At 42.8% G+C, this 18,795-nt stretch overlaps 1 long non-coding RNA gene across 3 annotated transcripts in view; it reads right to left on the reverse strand.

Moving 5' to 3' along the window:
* Window positions 1-12,680, reverse strand: part of LOC101693205 — a 28,805-nt gene extending 16,125 nt beyond the window's left edge. Inside the window, exons 1-2 of one of the 3 annotated variants that reach the window (XR_006603349.1) lie at window positions 12,517-12,680; window positions 11,556-11,670 (exon numbers count right to left, since the gene is read on the reverse strand). This is a non-coding gene — a long non-coding RNA (uncharacterized LOC101693205). Of the gene's footprint in view, window positions 1-11,555; window positions 11,845-12,516 lie in introns of those variants that run through there. The other 2 variants (XR_006603348.1, XR_006603350.1) reach the window with 2 other exon arrangements.
* Between the last annotated feature and the right edge of the window lie 6,115 nt (window positions 12,681-18,795).

The raw sequence follows: 18,795 nt of genomic DNA on the forward strand, positions 1-18,795 counted from the left end.
GAGTAACTCTGAGAGCCAGCAGGAAGTCTCATCCAGTCCCTGGAACCCAGCTAGCTCCTCTGTGGTCCACACTTCCCAAGACAAGAATGCAAACCCCCCTCACATCCATTCCAGGAGTGGAACAACTCTTTGTCCCAGTGACTTCAGTCATTCCTAAAGTACCCATGAAATCTACTTCTTCTAAAGGGACTTAGTAGGAAGAAACTCTCATCCCCATTTCTGTGCAAGGACATTGGGAAGTCACCTCCATCTTTTCTCTAAGTGCAACAACCCTGTCTCCTTATCTGTGGGGCTCATGGGGCCTGGTTCTCAAAAAGCAAAGCTAGTAAATTAACACAAAGGCCACTTTCAGCTTCCTGCACCCAGAGTCCCTCTCCTTACCCTGTCTACTCCCAATCTACTGTCTATCCTTACCACCCGCCTGCTTGAGTGACATCAACAACTTCTCTAAGCTTCAACCACCTCTTCTGTAAAATAAGGATATTCACATATGGAAGGAAGGTGGGAGAACTGGGGAGACAGTGGGCAAAGTACCTGCCACAGTGCCTAGCTCTAGGTGAGTTAGGAGATCCTGTCATTGTCATGTTCATTCTTGTATTATTCATTATTATGTCGCCAGTGATGGAGATGGGTTTTTCTATAACTATCCACTTTCTATTGATTCTAGATGGTTCTTCATCTGTATTTGCAGACTCCCAAATTCCTGGAAAGTCTGGACATCCTAAAAATCTGAACTAGAAATGGGTCAGCCATTCCCTTTCCAGGGCCCATGAGCATGGAAGAACAAAGCCACTGGCTGGTCCCCATGCTCCAGGACTGTGTGGGAGGTATGATTCTTGATTGATTGTCTTTTATGGGAAGGGGAAGATGCTGGGCAAGAGGCAGACAGAGAGAGAGAGAATCAGAGACAGACAGAGAGACAGAAAGATTTGCCCATGAACATGTGAATGATGTGGACTCAAATCCAGTGGGACTCAAAAGCCCAAGCCATTTGATCCCTTCTCAGCCCATCTGGCCTGTGCAATCTGCCCATCTAACCAGGGGTCTCAAGCCCATTTCAGGTCAGAGAGGTGAAGGCTCTCCCCACCCCTTCCTCTCCACCACCTTTTTCTTCATGTTTTGTGAAAGTACAATTATATAATTAACATACAATAAATTTCACACATTTAAATTGTTCAGTTTGGTAAGTCCGGTGTAGCACCCAAGGGCCCTCTCCTGGACCATCCAGGTGGCAGGCTTGGTACTGGTTTGGTGTCTGCCCTCTTAGAGCTGTCCTCATGGAGCCTGAGGTCCTGGAGGGAGCTCATGAAGGGCTAAGGCCTGGCTGGGACTCTTTGGGAACAGTTTCAGGGAATGCTCCAGAAGCAACCATATTTTTGCCCTATGTTCATTTTTCTAAGGTTTCTGAAGGAAACCACTCTCAAAATGGAAGCCAAAAGTCAGGGGTCAAGAAGAGACGAAAGCAGAAACCAAGAGAAGGCCAACAAGAAAGCAAGCAAGTGGACATAATGTGGATTCAATTAAACTCGAGCTTTAGTTTTGGTCAAATTGTAAGTTAATTCCTGCCTCCTAGACTATTTAATTAAAGGCAAGTCCCACAGGCCGCCTGTTATTTTAACCGTTTTTCTTCTCTGGTGGAGACCCTGGGACTATGCAGAGGGAGCAGGGAGCAGTAACCTGTGATTGGATTCTCCTGGGGGAAATGAGGGAGAAAATGAATGATAAACATCTTGTCTTCAGAACATCATAAATTTTTCAATAGCAGCCCCCCAAAAGCATTAGATTTTCATCCTTAATTTGAATGCAGGCTACTTGGTAATAGCACACGCTAGTTTACATTCCCCACATGTGTGTTTTATTTTCTTTATGGGGTCAAGAAGGAAAAAGGAAGACAGACCTATCCCTCATTCTGTTTGTGTCTGCACAGTGTTACTGCCGAGCTGACTTCCTTTGATTCCGTCGCAATCTCCCCTCTTTTTGGTCCTCAGCAGGGAGGGCCACGGGTCTGGTGTTTCCTGCTCACCTCTATGACGTCCCAGTGACAGTTTGAATGTCTATTCTGCTGTTTGTCCTCCAGCAGCTGGAGGCCTGGAAGGCAGGTCACCAAACCAGGATGTCCAGGAACAGGCTCGTGGGCTGATGCCCATCCGGCCTCCCTGGGACTTGGGGACCAGGACAAGTGGCCACAACATTGGTGTTTGCACTACTTCGCTTTGGGTTGTTTGTATTATCATGTTAGGAATGAGCAGCTACTGAAAACCCCAAGTGGTAGAAGTTCTGATCCCAAATGACAGGGACTTACCAGTCCAGGTGTGTCCAGGCGGGGCAGCCTGTTGGGCCATTTTACAAAGGCAGCCCTCCTGGTCAGCAACCACAGTGAGCTATAAGACCAGCCAGTCAGGTCCTCTGTCCTGGCCTCTCTGGAAGGAGCTGGGCCAGCCCCTCGACTTAGACTCTGGGACTCCCCGTCCACCAGAAGCTTTGCGCCCTCTGCTCCTTCGTGGATGATTCTTTGCGCCATGGCCCCACACCACGATGTACTCTCTTAATCATGTTTGCCATAACCACATACCTCCTGTAGTCTGCTATTTGCTCCATCTTGTTTCCCTCAATGGACTCAGTTTTACTTCTGTTAATGAGTTTATAAGGAAATGTCTTAGTGCAATCCTAAATGTGAAAAATAGTATCATTCATGAGACATAGAAGATAACCATACTACGGGAACCTGGGTGGCTCAGTGGTTTAAGCATCCGACTTTTGATTTCAGCTCAGGGCATGATTGCAGGGTTGTGAGATCAAGCCCCGTGCTGGGCTCTACCCTGGACGTGGCACCTGTTTCAGTGTCTCTCTCTCCCTCTGCCCCTCCCCGTCACAAGTTCGCTCACTCTCTAAAGAAAAAGAAAAGGAAGAAGAAATAGAAGAGGAAGAGGAAGGAGAAGGAGAAGACCATACTAATGCAATGAAAACAAAACAGGGTCATCCAAATTTAGCTGTTGCCTGCGTATGTCTGTAAGACTGGGCCCGCTCTCTATTCCAAAGGGAAGATCAGCCAGCAAGGAAGGGGCGCTGGGGGCCCATGGGTGTGAGACAGAAGTGCTCTCTGGAATCACCAGGTGGAATGGAAGGGAATGGAGAAGGGAACTGTTTCTTACCGGGAACTCAGGGTTACAGGGGGGCAGCTGGTCTTTCTGGATGGCTAGTGCTGGGACACTGTCTGTGGGTCCTCCTCCCGGGCCTTCCTGTCCTCCTCAGATCAGCTTCTGTCCCTTCCCGCCACCAAGACCTCTGTGTCATCCAGTTCTGTGGCCTCATCATGGTCCTCATCATACTGTACCTCCTCACAGCATTCAACTCCTCTCTCCCCTAGAAATCCCTTTTCTTGGTTCTGGCCTTGTTTCCCTGCCTTCCAGACTGTTCCTCCCATTCACATACACTTAGAATTCCTCTCTCTCCTCTTCATCTGTGTGTTGGTGCAGCAAAGGGTTCAGAGCCAGTTAGACACCTCTAGTCGCAAGAGACTTCCTGACCTCTGTCCTTGGATGTCACCTGTAGGTCTGTGCTCCATGTAGACAAGCTGGATCAGAGACCGCAGAAGTGGTGTCACTTTGCTGGGATCTGCTCCCTGGTGTCAGTCAGTGGCCTTTCCTCTCAGACAAGTAGGAAAGCCCAAACCCATGTCCTGTGTCTTTCAGGGTGGGAGATTTGCAAAAGTAAAGCTCCCCAAGGACCCCTGTGAAGGACACTGGAGTGATTGTCAGACCACAGATAGACGGTCCCATGGTGCTGTGCCCTGAGCCCCCGACCTGCATCCCCTCACCGCTATCCCATGAGGGAGCCTCATCCCACTTGGTGTGAAGACAGTGGGCCCCAGGTCACCCCACATGACTCTGCAGGCCTGGCTGTGTCACTGTGGTACACATAGATGAGCTCAACACGGAGGTCCTGTTGTCACACCTACTTAAATGTGAACACCTGAGATTAGCTTACAATGCTAAGGATTAGCTGAACTCCATTGTTCCTAGGCCAGCGGGTTCTTGGGTGAGGCTCTCCTTGGCTCACGGGGCTCAGGCTTCCCTCACAAAAGAGAAGAACAAAGGCCAGGCCTAGAGACGCAACTCTCCTCTTTGAAATTGAGACTTGGAAAAAAGCAAAAACCAAAAAGATAATGACTTCTCCCACCAGATGTAGGTCAACCACAGGCAGAGAGCTGGTGTGGGGGGTCAGGGGGCTCCGGGAAATGTCGGCGTCCGGACATCTAGCAGACAGCTGTAGGGCCCTATAGAAGGGCCATTGTGGTCACCCCTGCCCTCTGTGCGCTCACCTCCGCCTCAGCAGTGTGTGCCCTCAGTTTACCCCAGAGTGACTCCAGGGGCACCCTGTGCCACCCCTAGCCCCTGAGGCTTGACTGTGTCCCCCTGGCACACAGACAGGGGAGGGAAGACGTGCTGTGGGAGAGCCTGATTTACCCTGGTAAGACTTGAACGAAGCAGCCCTTTGACACAAAACACAGTCATGGTTCCTTGGATCTGTTTCAATCTATCGTGTCACTCTCTGCTCTTGGAGATGTTACAAAGCTGTTGTGGATGGGGTCCAGAGTCTAGTTTTACTAGTTTGTTGCTTAGAAATGCAACTGTGTGTTGGCTCAGCTAATGCTCAAATCTTTGGAGGAGTTTCGGGGGAAAAAAAGATTAAAGCGACTATAAAACCACGAACTATGTTAAAAATGTATTATGAACTTTAATTTGTGGGTTGTTCCTCTTCTTCTTCTTCTTCTTTTTTCTTCTTTTCCTTTCTTTCCTTTTCTTGTTTTGCCTCATACAGCTTGAGGCAGTGGTTTCCAGAAGGGTTTCTTGTTTGTGTTTAAAGCTGCTTTGTGGAAATACTCCATTTTCAAAGGTTCTGTGGGTCATAAAACAATTAGTGTTCATCTTGCCTGGGCCCCCAGAGGCTGGCTCCCTGGGTGATCCAGGCAGGGCCGGAGGCTGGACTGGGGGCTGGCAGACTCGGGCCTGGGTGGGGACAGGTCTGTCAGTGTCAGCCAGGAGGCGGAAAACCTGTAGAGCCCCAAATCCTCATGCATGCCTCACCTGCCTCCCTAACTTGCAGTTAGGGAAACTGAGTCCTAGGGGCTTACTGACGGCCTTGTTTCATCCTAAAGAGTTGGCATTTCGCTATGGCCTTCAGGCACAAACCTCATCAACTACCCGCCTCTTCTGAGTCTCCAGGTGGTTCTGAGCGTGGACTGGAGTGTTGTCAGGGTAGACAAGGACGGGGGTCTCCGTCGTCTGCTGTTGGTGACAACAACTCACGCTTCTCGATGTATTGTCCTCTGTGTTTCGTGGGTGGCGAGACCACTGTTGCCCACCTTCCTGGGAATACGTCATGCTCTATGCACAGAGGGTAACCTCTACCAAGCCAGACACCAGCCTGTACAGCTCCTCTCTTTGCCCTAAGCATACTCGGTACATAATCTGGATTGAATTAAAAGTCCCGGACTCTGTGTTCTGGCCTCAGACATCTGTGCCTGGAGGAGGAATGTATGAAGAGCCGCCAAGCGCCTGGGATAAAGGTGCTCGTCCCAAACTTGCCATTTTAGTCTTAATTAGACACTCATATAGTCGAGGACAACACAAAGCCTTTCAAGCCTGCATCCTGTGGTCCAGGTTCTGCCATCTGTCAGGCCTCACACTCGGGTAAGGGGATCTTCAGCACCCCTTTCCAGCCACATGTGGACCCCAGAGGTATAAGGTCCTCATGACCCTTCAAGTTCAGCTCAACTTCCAACCTCAAAGCGTGGAATTCAAAACAAGTTCCGTCCTGAGCATGAAGATCGGAAAACCCTCCACACAAGAGAGGGTCCAAGAGTTCACTGAGTCGGGAAACTTCTCCTAGATACGATGCAGTATGTTTAAAAGCTTCGCACTGGGCTGGGAGTTAGCACTCCTGAGTTCTAGGCCTGCCTCCCACCTGCAGTAGTTCACTAAGGCTGCTCTAACCGAGTAGCTAACGTAACAGCTATGGATTGTCTTGCAGATCTGGAGGCTACAGTCCAATATGGCGGTGTGGGCGCAGGATTTTTTCCTTCCATGGGCTGTGAGAAAGACTCTGGCTCAGGCCTCTCCTCCAGCTTTGGGTGGTTTGCTGGCAATCTTTGGTCAATCCTTGGCAAGAATCCTTGGCTTCTGGAAGCATTATGCCAATCTCTACCTTTCATACTTACGTGGTTTTTCTCTGTGCACATGTCTGTGTTCACGTTTAAGATTTCTTTCTTTTCTTTTTAAGATTTCTTTTCTTTCAAGATTTTATTTTTAGGTAATCCCTGTACCCAATGTGGAGTTCAAACTCACAACCCAGAGATCAGGAGTCACATGCCCCACCAACTGAGCCAGCCAGGTGCCCTCAATTTCCCTTTTTAATAAGAACATCAGCCACATTGGACGAGGGCCCAACTGAATAACCTCATCTTCACTTAATCAATTATATCTACAATGACCTTATTTCCGAATAAGGCCATGTCCTGTGGAACCAGAGGTTAGGAATTCAATATATGAATTTGGGTAAGGAGACACAATTCAACCGTAATACTACCCTGACTTTTGGACCTTAGGTGAGTGGTTGAATACTTCTGAACCTTATTTTCTCCATCTGTGATATTGCTAATCTCTAAGATTCTTTTCAGACTTAAGCTCAGTGATTGCAAGCATCTATCAAATATGATGGCCTATTTCCTTTCTTTTGTTAACAGTTTTCAAGTAATTCTTTTCAAAGCACTTTACATAGACTTTAAAAAATGTGTCACTTTCTGCCTTTGACCATAGTTATTTGCATGATATTAAATATTTTATTTTAAAGGATATTAAATATTTTTAATGATCCATATATCAAGGCCCTAACCAATCAAAAGGCCATGAGGCATAATAGCTGCACATACTGGAGTGTACTGGTGTGTACTGGTGTGTAATGACTGTACAGCCCTGGGCCTTCCTGTATGTGTCTTCATGCTCCTCTTAAATTTAATATTCTTCTTCCAATTATTTTTTTCTGATTTTGAAATAAACTTGTAATCATTATTAAAAATTTTAAGGGATAAAATTTTTGAAACCGAAGTAACCCTTCTTAGTGATACACCGTAGTATTAAAACAGGTTTTCGTGAGTATTCTCCTTTTCTCGTATTTTATCCTAGATACTTCCAGTACCTTAAATGTGTTTTGAAAACATGATTTTTATTTTTGCAAAATATTCTGTTCTGTGGATGTGCTATTTCCTTATAAATCACCCTGTCTCTAACATAATGATGTTAAGTTACAGTAATATGTAATCTTGGTGTGTGTCCTAATTGCTTCCTTAGGTGAAACTCCTTAGCAGGGAATTCCTTAGTGTGGAATTACTGAACCAAAGGTGATACATATTTTAAATGTGTTTTGTTAAACTGTGCCCCGGAACAGTGGTGACTGGCTATTCTCAGCAACAGCATCTGAAATTACCTTCGTTTCCTATAGGGATGTTCATTCTTTTCTCATTGATCTGTAAGAGCTCTCATTATGCTTAAGATATTAGATCTCTTTCTACCACACATATTGAGAGTATGGACTTGAAACTTCTTAACGTCAAGATCTATGCCTTATTAAATCTGAATCTCATAATATTGAGTTCTGTGACTTGTGCACAGTATGACCCAATCAATATCCAAAGGACATAGAAGAATGATATCTGCCATCAGGAAGCATCTATTATAGGCTAAGGAATATAAACAAATACAAAAGCCAAAATGAAATAAATGCTAGAATGGAGGCACTAGATAACTACTGGGGAATCAAAGAAGAACATGTGATCAATTCCAATCAGGAGAACCGGGAGGCCCAATGTCATTTAGATTTTGAGTGTGAGTTCTTTACCAGAGAAGACATTCTAGGCTGAAGAATCAGCATAAATGCAACACATGGCATGAAAATGGCTGGCTTGTTTGAGAAAAGGATGCGTTTACAGCCTACCGATGCTAAGAGCGCCCTGAAGGCTACAGGGCTTTATATGGACAATAGAGCCAAATGGAAAACTTGTGACTCTTTCTTGTGTTTAGGGAAGATGGTGCCAGTAGCCGTAGGAGTGAGAGATGGGAGAAGAGAGAGACTGCTAACTTGCTTTATTTATTTTTAAAGATTTTATTTATTTATTTATTTGAGGAAGAGATAGGGAGAAAGAGAGAAAGAACATGAGAGTGGGGAGGGGCAGAGAGAGAGGGAGAAACAGGCCCCCCACTGAGCAGGGAGCCCCATGGAGGGCTCAACGCCAGGACCCTGAGATCATGACCTGAGCTGACAACAGACGCTTAACTGACTGAGCCACCAAGGTGCCCCTGCTAACTTGCTTTAAAAGAGGGTTTGTGGGACTAGCCAGGATGGTGAAACAGTAGACTCCTGAATTCCCCTCCTCCCATGGATTCATCAAATTTATAGCTACACAGGAAGCAATTCACTCTGAGAGAGATCCAGAAACTAGTTGAGTGACTCCTACATATTGGGCAATTGAGAAAATACCCATATTAAAATGAACATAAAGTGGAGTTTTCCTTGGACAGGGCTTTTTCCTACTGCATACTTTATAAGCTGCTGCCAGGGAGTCCCAAGTAGCATGCATCTAGGTGTTTACTGTGATCATCCCTGGAGCCTGACAGACCCAATAAGAACTTCCCATGCCTTCTTTTTCTGCCTCACTTCAAAATAAAACCAAGTCACCAATATCTCCCTGGAAAGAGCTTTTCTATACATCTAGCACCCCCAACTTTTATGGCTACTATCCAAAGGATGGGCCTCCAAATCACCTAGTTTGATGGGTGATTTACTTACATTCATGAGTCCCATAGGGTTATAGAAAACAAAGAAACAGTTGCTATTGTTGTTGTTTTTTTTAAAGATTTTATTTGTTTATTTGTCAGAGAGAGAGAGAGAGAGCACACAAGCAGAGGTGGCAGGCAGAGGGAGAAGCATGCTCCCTCCTGAGCAAGGAGTCTGATGTGGGACTTGATCCCAGGGCCCTGGGATCATGACCTGAGCTGAAGACTGACACTTAACTGACTGAGCCACCCAGGTGTCTCCAGAGAAGCAGTTTTTAAATGGACACAGGAAGACCCCCTCTGGCTATACACCCAGACTCAACACAGATGGTGCAGGCAAAAAATGTCCATCTTGTGGTATCTCCCTGAAATGGGTTTGCATTCACAGTTTTTCAGCTGTTACCTGAGAGTCCAGTCTGTAATCATCTTGCCTCTAGGTTGGATGACTGTGATCCTCCCCTTCAGGGTCACTAACAAGTCTTGGTACACTCTCAACTACTAGAAGCAACTAGGAACAAAGTCAGCAACTTGAACAATCACAAAGATTTGATAGGCAATCAGGAGCTCAAGCCAAGTGGACTGATAAGATTCTTTCCCTACGTGAGACCAGTCTGTCAAGACTGGGATAGAAGGCTGTTTTACCTACTGCACAAAAACAAACGCAGGGAGTCAAGGAAAATGAAGAAATGGAGGAATACATTTAAAAAAAAATGACATGATAAATGTTCAGAAACTGATCTTAAAGAAGTGAAGATAAGTGATTAACCTCAAAGACAAGGCAGTAGAACTCATCAAATCAGAGGACAAAAGAAACAAGAGTGAAAGGAATAAAGATATCTTAAGGACTTACACAGCACTGTGAACAGACAAATATATACATTACAGAGTAAGAAAATGAGAGATAGAAAGGCACAGACAGGTTATTTAAATATAATAATGGCTGGGGTGACTAGGTGGCTCAGTTGTTTAAGCATCTGGCTTTTGATTTCAGCTCAGGTTATGATCTCATGGTTGTGAAATCGAGCCCCGCCATGGGCTTTAAGCTTGGCATAGTGTCTGCTTGAGATTCTCTCTCTCCCTCTTCCTCTCCCCCCCCCCTAAACTCTCTCTCTCAAAATGAATAAATAAAATCTTAAAAAAAAAATTCCCCCTAGTCTGGGGGGAAGAAACAAACATCCAGATCCAGAAACCCTAGAGATTTTCAAATAAAGGGAATTCAAACAGAGGCATATCAAGACACATTATAATTAAACTGTCAAAAGTTAAAGACAAATAATCTTAAAAGCAGCAAAAGAAAAGCAACTTGTTACATACGAGGGGAAACCCTATAAAGAATATCAATGGATTTTTTTTTTTTTTTTTTTTTAGCAGAAATCTTCAGGCCAGAGGAAGTGGGATGATATAGTCAAAGTTTTGAAAGGAAAAAAAAAATAAGCATGCCAGCCAAGAATCTTTATCTAACAAAGTTTTTCTTTACAACTGAAGGAGAGATAAAGAGCTTCTCAAACAAAAATTGAAGGAGTCCATCACCACTAGATTGACCTAAAGAAATGCAAAAGGGAGTTCTTCAATATGAATTAAAAACACTTATTGGTAACATAAAAATATATGAAAGTATAAAACTGGTAAATTCAGAATACTCTAATATTATAATAGAGATGGATAAATCACTTATAACTCTAATATAAAGATTAAAAGACAAAAGAATTAAAAGTAACTCTAATTACAATAATTCATTAATGGATATACAATATAAAGATGTAAATCATGACACCAAAAACACAAAATGTGGGTGGGGAGTATATAAAAATGTAAAGCTTCAAATATATATATATATATATTTGAAGTTAACTTGTTATCAACTTAAAATATACTGTTATAAATATAAGATGCTACATGTAAGCCTTCTGGTGAGAAAAAAGCAAAAAATTATAGTAACTACAGTTGAAGAGATAAAGAGGTAAGAATCAAAGCACACACTACAGAAAATCAACAAATTACAAAGGAAGAGAAAAAGAGAGGAAGAAAAGAACAAAGGAATTATAAAACAGCCAAAACCAAAAGCAACAACAATTAGTATCTGAATGCATAAAAGAAAAACAAGACCCAATTATATGCTGCCTACAAGAGATTCACTTTAGCTTTAAGGACAATATAGGTTCAAAATAATAGATGGGGAAAAAAATATCCCATGCAAAAGAAACAAAAGAAAGCAGGGGAAGCTGTATTTATAGCAGACAAAATACACCACAAACTAAAAACTGTAACAAGAGGCAAAGAAAGGGTCCCTGGATGGCTCAGATGGTTAGGTGTCTGCCTTTGGCTGGTTATGATCTCCAGGTCCTGGGATCAAGCCCATGTCAGGCTCCCAGCTTGGCAGGGAGTCTTCTTCTCCTTCTCCCTCTGCCTCTCCCCCTGCTTCCTCTCTCTCTCTCTCCCCCAAATGAATAAATTTAAAAAATTAAAACAAAAGAAGCAAAGAAAATCATTAAATAATGTTAAAGTGGTCAATTCATTTGGTGGATATAACATTTGTACTATTTATGCACCCAACATCAGAGCACCTACACATAGAAAGAAAATATTAACAGAGCTGAAGGGAGAAATGGACAGCAATACACTAATACTTCAATACCCCACTTTCAACAATGGATAGATGATCCAGACAAAAAATCAATAAAGAAACATTGGATTTAAAGTACACATTAGGCCAGATATACTTACAGACATATCGGACATTCCATCCAAAAGCAGCAGAATACACATTCTTTTCAAGTGCAACGTGGGACATTCTCCAAGGTAGATCAGATGTTAGGCCACAGAACAATTCTTAATAAACCTAAGAAGACTGAAATCTCATCAATATCCTTTCAGAGCACAATGGTAGGATACCAGAGATCAATTAAGAAAGAAAACTGGAGGGGCGCCTGGGTGGCTCAGTGGGTTAAACCTCTGCCTTCAGCTCAGGTCATGATCTCAGGGTCCTGGGATCAAGCCCCGCATGGGCTCTCTGCTCAGCAGGGAGCATGCTTCCCTGCCCTCTCTCTCTGCCTGCCTCTCTGCCTGCTTGTGATCTCTGTGTGTCAAATAAATAAATAAAATCTTTAAAAAAAAAAAAAAGAAAGAAATAAAACTGGAAAATTTGCAAATATGTGGAGATTAAACCACACGCTCCTGAATAACCACTATATGAAAGAAGAAATCAAGAATAAAATAAAGTAAAATCTTGAAGCAAATGAAAAATGGAAACACGAGACATCAAAACTTACCATATGCAGCCAAAACGAGTTTAAGAGGGAAGTTTATAATAATAAATACATTAAGAAAAAAAGAGATATTTTAAATAAACAACCTAACTTTACACAGCAAAGGACTAGAAATACAAGAACAAACTAAGCCTAAATTAGTAGGAGGAAGGAAATAACAAATATCAGAATAGAGATAAATGAACTAGATACTAGAAAGACAATCGAAGAGATCAATGAAATTAAGTTCTGGAAAGATAAACAACATTCACAATCCTCTAGCTAGACTAAGGAAAAAAGAGAGAAGACAAATCAGAAATGAAAGAGAAGGCATTACAAATGATAACACAGAAATACTAAGTACAAAAGAAATTACAATGAACAATCACATGCCCTAAGATAACTTAGAAGAAATGGATAAATTCTCAGAAACAACTTACCAAGACTGAAACATGAAGACTGAATATCTGAATAGACCAAATTGCTAAGAAGACTGAATCAGTAATCAAGACCTGCCAACAACGTCCAGGACCAGATGACTTCACTAGTGAAGTCTACCAAACTTGTAAAGAAGAATTATTCCCAATCCTTTTCAAATGCTTCCAAAAAACTGAAGAGGTGGAAACACTTCCAAACTCATTTAACAAGGCCAGCATTATCCTGATATCAAAACCAAACAAGGACACTACAGAAGAGAATATTAAAGGCCAATACCCCTGATGAAAAACAAAGTATTAGCAAAGAAAATTCAATAGTACATTAAAAGGATGAAACACCATGATCAAGTGGGATTTATTCCAGGGATGCAAGGATGATTCAACATCCACAGATCAATGAATTTGATGCACCACATTAACAAAGAAAAGTATAAAAATTGTACGTGCAGCCCAGCATGTGCAGAAAAAGCTTTTGATAGAACTCAACACCCTTTCATAATAAAAAGCTCTCAGCAAATTGAGTATAGAAGGAATGTACCTCAACATTTCAAGCCCACATTAACATCATCCTCTAAGGTCAGGAACAAGACAAGGATGCTGAGTTCTTGCCACTTTTATTCAACATAGTATGAAAGTCCTGGCCAGAGCAATTAGGCAAGAAAAAGAAATAAAAGTCATCCAAATTATAAAGGAATAAATAAAATTGTCTCTGTTTGCAGAGGACATGCTATAACATGTAGAAAACCCTAAAGACTTCACCAAAAAACCTGTTAGAACTAGTAAATCCACTAAAGTTACAGTATAAAAAATCAATATAGAAAAGTCAGTTACGTTTCTATGTATTAATAACATATTATCAGATAGATATTAAGAAAACAATCCCATTTATAATTGCATCAAAAGAATAAAATCCTTAGAAATAAATTTAACCAAAGAGGTGGAAGATCTGTACAATAAAAGCTACTGAATCTTGATCCAAGAAATTGAAGAAGACACAAATAGAAAGACAATCTGTGTCCACTGATTAGAAGAATTAACACTATAAAAATATTCACAGTACACAAGATGATCTACAAATTCTATAATATCCCTATCAAATTCCAGTGGCATTTTTCATAAAAATATGAGAAACAATCCTAAAATTCCTGTGAAACAACAAAGGACCTATATAGCCAAAGAAATCTTGAGAAGGAAGAACAATGTGGAAGGCATCATGCCTCCTGATTTCAAACTATATTACAAATCTACAGTGATCAAAACAGTATGGTATCAGCATAAAGATAGACAATAAATCAGTAGAACAGAATAGAAAGCCCAGAAATATAACCATGCATATATGATCAATTAATTTTCAACAACAGAGCCAAGAATATACAATGGAGAAAAGATAGTTTCTTCAATAATGGTGTTAGGAAAGCTTAAGAAGGAAGTTGGACCCCTGTCTTAACCATATAAAAAATCAACTCAAAATGGATTAATGAGTTGAATGTAAGATATGAAACTACAAAACTCCTAGAAGAAAACATAGGGTTGAAGTTCCTTAACATTGGTCTTGGCAATGATTTTTTGAATTTTACACCAAAAGCAAAGGTAATAAGAGCAAAAATAAACAAGTGTGACTAAGCCAAACTAAACTAAACTAAACTAAACTAAACTAAACTAAACTAAACTCCTTCTGCATAGCTAAGGAAATCATGAATGACAGAAAATGCAAACTACAGAATGGGGGAAAGTATTTGCAAGCCATATATATATATACATATTTTTAAAGATTTTATTTTTTTATTTGACAGAGAGATATGGAACACAAGCACGAGGAGGGGCAGAAGGAGAGGGAGAAGCAGGCTTCCCGCCCAAGCAGGGAGCCTGATGCAGGGCTCGATCCCAGGACTATGGGATCATGACCTGAGCCAAAGGCAGAGCTTAACAACTGACCCACCCAGGAACCCCAAAAAGCCATATATTTGATAAAGGTTAACTATCCAAAATATACAATTAACTCATATAACGCAATAGAAAAAAAAAAAAAACCCAAGTAATCCAATGTAAAAATGGGCAGAGGATCTGAATAGATATTTTTCCAGAGAAGACATACAAATGGCCAACAGGTGCATGAAAAGTTGCTCAACATCATTCATCATCAGGAAAATGCAAATTGAAACTACAATGAGCTATTACCTCACAGCTGCTAGGATGGCTGTTATCACAGGAGATGACAAATGCTGTCAAGGATATAAAAAAATGGGAACCAGGGTACATTGTTGGTGGAAATGTAAGCTGGTATAGCCACTATGAAAACAGTATGAAGGTTCCTGAAGAAGTTAAAAATAGAACTAACATATGATTCAGCAAGCTACATTCTGAGTATATACATCCAAAGGAAAGAAATCATTATCTTAAAGAGGTGTCTTCACTCCCATGTTCACTGAAGTATTCTTCACAGTAGCCAATGTATGGAAACAACCCAAGAGTTCATTGGTGGATGCATGGAGAAAGAAAATATTATATCTATAATAGAATGTCATTGCACCTTGAGAAAGAAAGAAATCCTGACATTTGTGACAACACAGATGAACCTGGCGGACATTGTACTAAGTGAAATAAGACAGACAGAAAAAGACAAATACTGCATGGTATCACTTAGATGTAGAATCTAAACAAACAAACAAACAAACAAACAAAAAAAACCATTAAACTCATAGAAACAGAGAATGGCCTGGTGGTAGCCAGGGAGGGGAATAGGGAGAGATGGCTTAAAGGATATGAATCTTCAGTTACAAGAGCAATGTGGTCTGAGGATCTAATGTATAACGTGGTGACTACAGTTGATAATGCAGGTGATGTCGTTGAAATTTGCTAAGAAAGTAAAACCTAAGTGTCCTCCCCAAAACCAGATCATCTGTGAGGTGATGGATGTGTTAATTAACTGTATAGGGGAAGTCCTCTCGTAATATATATGTATATATGTATATCCAATCACCACACTGTGCCCTTCAGATAAACTACATTTTTTATCTGTCAATTGTACCTCAGTAGAGCTGCTGGAAAAAATCGAAAGAAGCTTTGTGACATCCAGGGCTTGCCTCAGTCACCTGCTGTAGCACTTACTCATAAGCCCCGTGCTTCTGGATGCGAGAATGCGTGGGTCTACCATCATGGCTCCTCGGCTCAGACCTAAAGGTGGATTTCCTGTGCACAGCGCTAATAAGACCTCCATGGATTTGCAGTCCAATCTCCAAAGCTCATCTCAAACATCTTCTCCTTTAAAAAAAAAAAAAAAAGTTTCATTGAGATTGAAATCACCATACAATTCTCCTGCTCAAAGTAGATCATTCAGTCCCACGATTCAGAGCTGGGCAACCATCACCATGATCTATTTTAGAACACTTCCATCACGGCCCACGAGGAACCCGGCCCTTAGCCATCACCCCTCTCCAACCTCCCCACCTCTCCTGGTCCTACACAACCTCCACTCGAGTTTCTGTCTCAAAGGATTTGCCAATTTTAGACCTATTGTATAACCGGGTCATACAATATGTGGTCTTTTGCGAATGGTTTCTTTCACTTATTGTGCTGTCTTCAAGGCTCACCCCTGTTGTAGCACGTGTCAACACTTCATTCCTATTCATGGCTGAGTAATATTCTGCTGTGTGACTATGCCACATTTTACTTCTCCATTCATCAGTTGATGGACACATGGGCTGTTTGCACCTTGGGCTCTTCTGAATAGTGCTGCTATAAAACATTCAAAACTCCATCTCCTTTTGAGGGTTTTTTGGGCTTTTTACCCTTCAACCAAATGTGATTCTCCATTATGTGTCCCCCATGGCCCGGTCCCTCTCCCATGATGCTTAGCACCGCCATACTTACACCACAGTTATTCGTGGGCTCTTTCTAAGCCTGTGCTGGAGGCTCAGTCCCATGAAAGAATGCATTGTATCTCACTCCTCTTGTCTCTTAGCTTGTCTTACTCCCTTTGCCCACTTAGCTTGGCAGCTGGGGATTATCAGAGGATCCTTTCTCAGGGGCTATGGGAGGGCAGCGTTGTCTCTCTAGCTTTGTCTTTGGGAGAGGCAAGTGGCAATGTCTATATGGAAAAACAAAAGCGAGCTGTGTTGCAAGTTACTCTATTCATTATTTCAAGTTCTTTCCACATTCAAGGAAAAGAGAATCATCCAAATTAAAATCAATGCCATCGAATGTAAAAGATGAGCATTCAAAGAATAGGCAAATATGGTATCCCCTGGCTCCCTGATGAACTGGGTTAAAATAACCATGACATTAAAAGTAGTTCTATTATTAATCACACAGTCCATAATGCTCAGAAAAATACTGGTTTTAGGCTTAATCAAAATTTTAATGAAGACTTTCAATGTTTAGGTTCTTAAGAAAATCCTCTTTTTTTTGGGATATGATGTAATTGAAATGAGTAAGTTGTGAATTATGAATTTTAAACAAGGGCACTTCTGTCCTAGCCTCTGATGATCACTCCAGAATATGCATAGGTCAGAAAAATGTGCTTTTATGGACTTCAGATTTCTCCTTAGTTACCCTTACTCTAAACCTCAGCGACCTTTGCCCCTAGTGGCTTCTTGTGCCTCTGTCTCCCTCCCCCCTTCCCAAAGGGGCTGAGAAATAAAGTCACAGTAAGATGTAACTGACACTCAAGGCCATGGTGTCACCACCCTAGGGAGCTGGCTTTTTTATAGAGTTGGGATCCCTTGTCACTAGGAAGACGCCCACCCCCTGCTGCAGTCTCAGCTGTCCTTTCTTTGCCAGGAGCCATCTTATCCCTCTCCTTCCTTTAGGTTGTGTCTTCATTCTAATCTTCTTCTGCCCCCTCCCAGCCCAAAATATAGTGGACAGGGGACAGGGGAGTAGATGTGAGGTCAGAGGGCTGAGATTTGGATCTGCCATTTTCCAGCCATGTGATCCTGAGCCAACTGAATGGCTCTGGGCTTTGGCACCTTTCGCTGCAAAGCGGGATAACAATGCGCCTGACCAAGTCCTGCTTACACCTGGCAGTGGGTGCGGGGCCAGGCACAAAAGAGGCAGGCACGCTGGGTGTCCCCCCTTCCCTGTATTTCTCCCAAATGTGTAATAACCTGTCATTGAAGCTTCCAGGAGACATTTAGTTTATACCCTCTTGCGTTATTGACGATTGTCCCTGTGGGCACAAACCCCTCCTGTGCTGATTACCTGTCTCCCCCCACTCCCGGCAGAGGTCTGAGCACCCGGAGGATATACAGGGCCCCTGTGCACACTGGATGACAGATGACTCTCTTTTCCTCTGTCCCAGGGAGGGGAACCACTGCTCAGTGTTACCAAACGTGAAGAGTATTGGTGCGTAATGACCAAAGCCACTGCCTGAATCAATTATTTGAACAGGATCTAACGTCTATGCATTCTTTCCCACCCTCCTATTATAGCTAGGAGAGGGAAAATTTCCTAATTCATCTGTGTGCCGTTTTGTGCCGCTTCGAGGAGAATGAAATTGATAAACGCACTGCGGTTCCTGTAGAATAAATAGTTCTTATAAAGCCAAACTAAGTAAGGTGATTTGCAATATGGATTTTTCCCTCCGAGTTATTAGAATATGTTCAGTCAGCACATTCGGCCTCTTGTCTCCAGCGATACATTAAATTAACAGCCCTCACCTCCACCCCCGTCTCAGGTTGTGGATGGCGCCTTGCGTTTGTCTTGGCAGGTCGGGCTGAGGGAAGCAGGGACGAGTAGAGCAGGTTCTGCATGTGTGTACTCACGGAGATGCTCATTGGCTTACTGCTCTCTCGAGGGCATGTCCACCAAGAGCTCTGGAAGCCCCTGCAAGGTGCACCCAGGGGCCACTGTGCCTCCCTCTAACCTACATCTCCCATGGGTGCTGCTCCCATGGGGCCCTACAGGGCCTTTATGGTGCCTTGCACACAGTAGGTGCAACTGCCCAACTCCCTCAGTCTAGCAGGTCTTCCCAAAGGACCAAGTGACTGCGGGAGAACTCTTACGGGACCTGGCCCAGCTTGGAGGGACACCAACACACTAGAGTCAGGCTGGGCATCTAAAGCGGTGGGGGTGAACGAGGTGGGCAAGGGGTCAAGTACAGTTTGCAAATGCTTAAACAAGAAAACCTGATGTAGTAGTTCTGCTTAACTCGAAGATAAACCTCTCTGTAGCGAATTATGGAATCTGTAAGATATAAGGAGTCCAGATGCTAAACAAGGGGGTGGGGCGGGGAGGACATGGGAGCTTCTCTCTGGGGTGATTACCCACCCAGCTCCTCATCTC

This window comes from Mustela putorius, unplaced genomic scaffold, assembly GCF_011764305.1.
Source record: "Mustela putorius furo isolate JIRA1106 unplaced genomic scaffold, ASM1176430v1.1 tig00003913_pilon_pilon_pilon, whole genome shotgun sequence".
NCBI classification, from domain to species: Eukaryota; Metazoa; Chordata; class Mammalia; order Carnivora; family Mustelidae; genus Mustela; species Mustela putorius.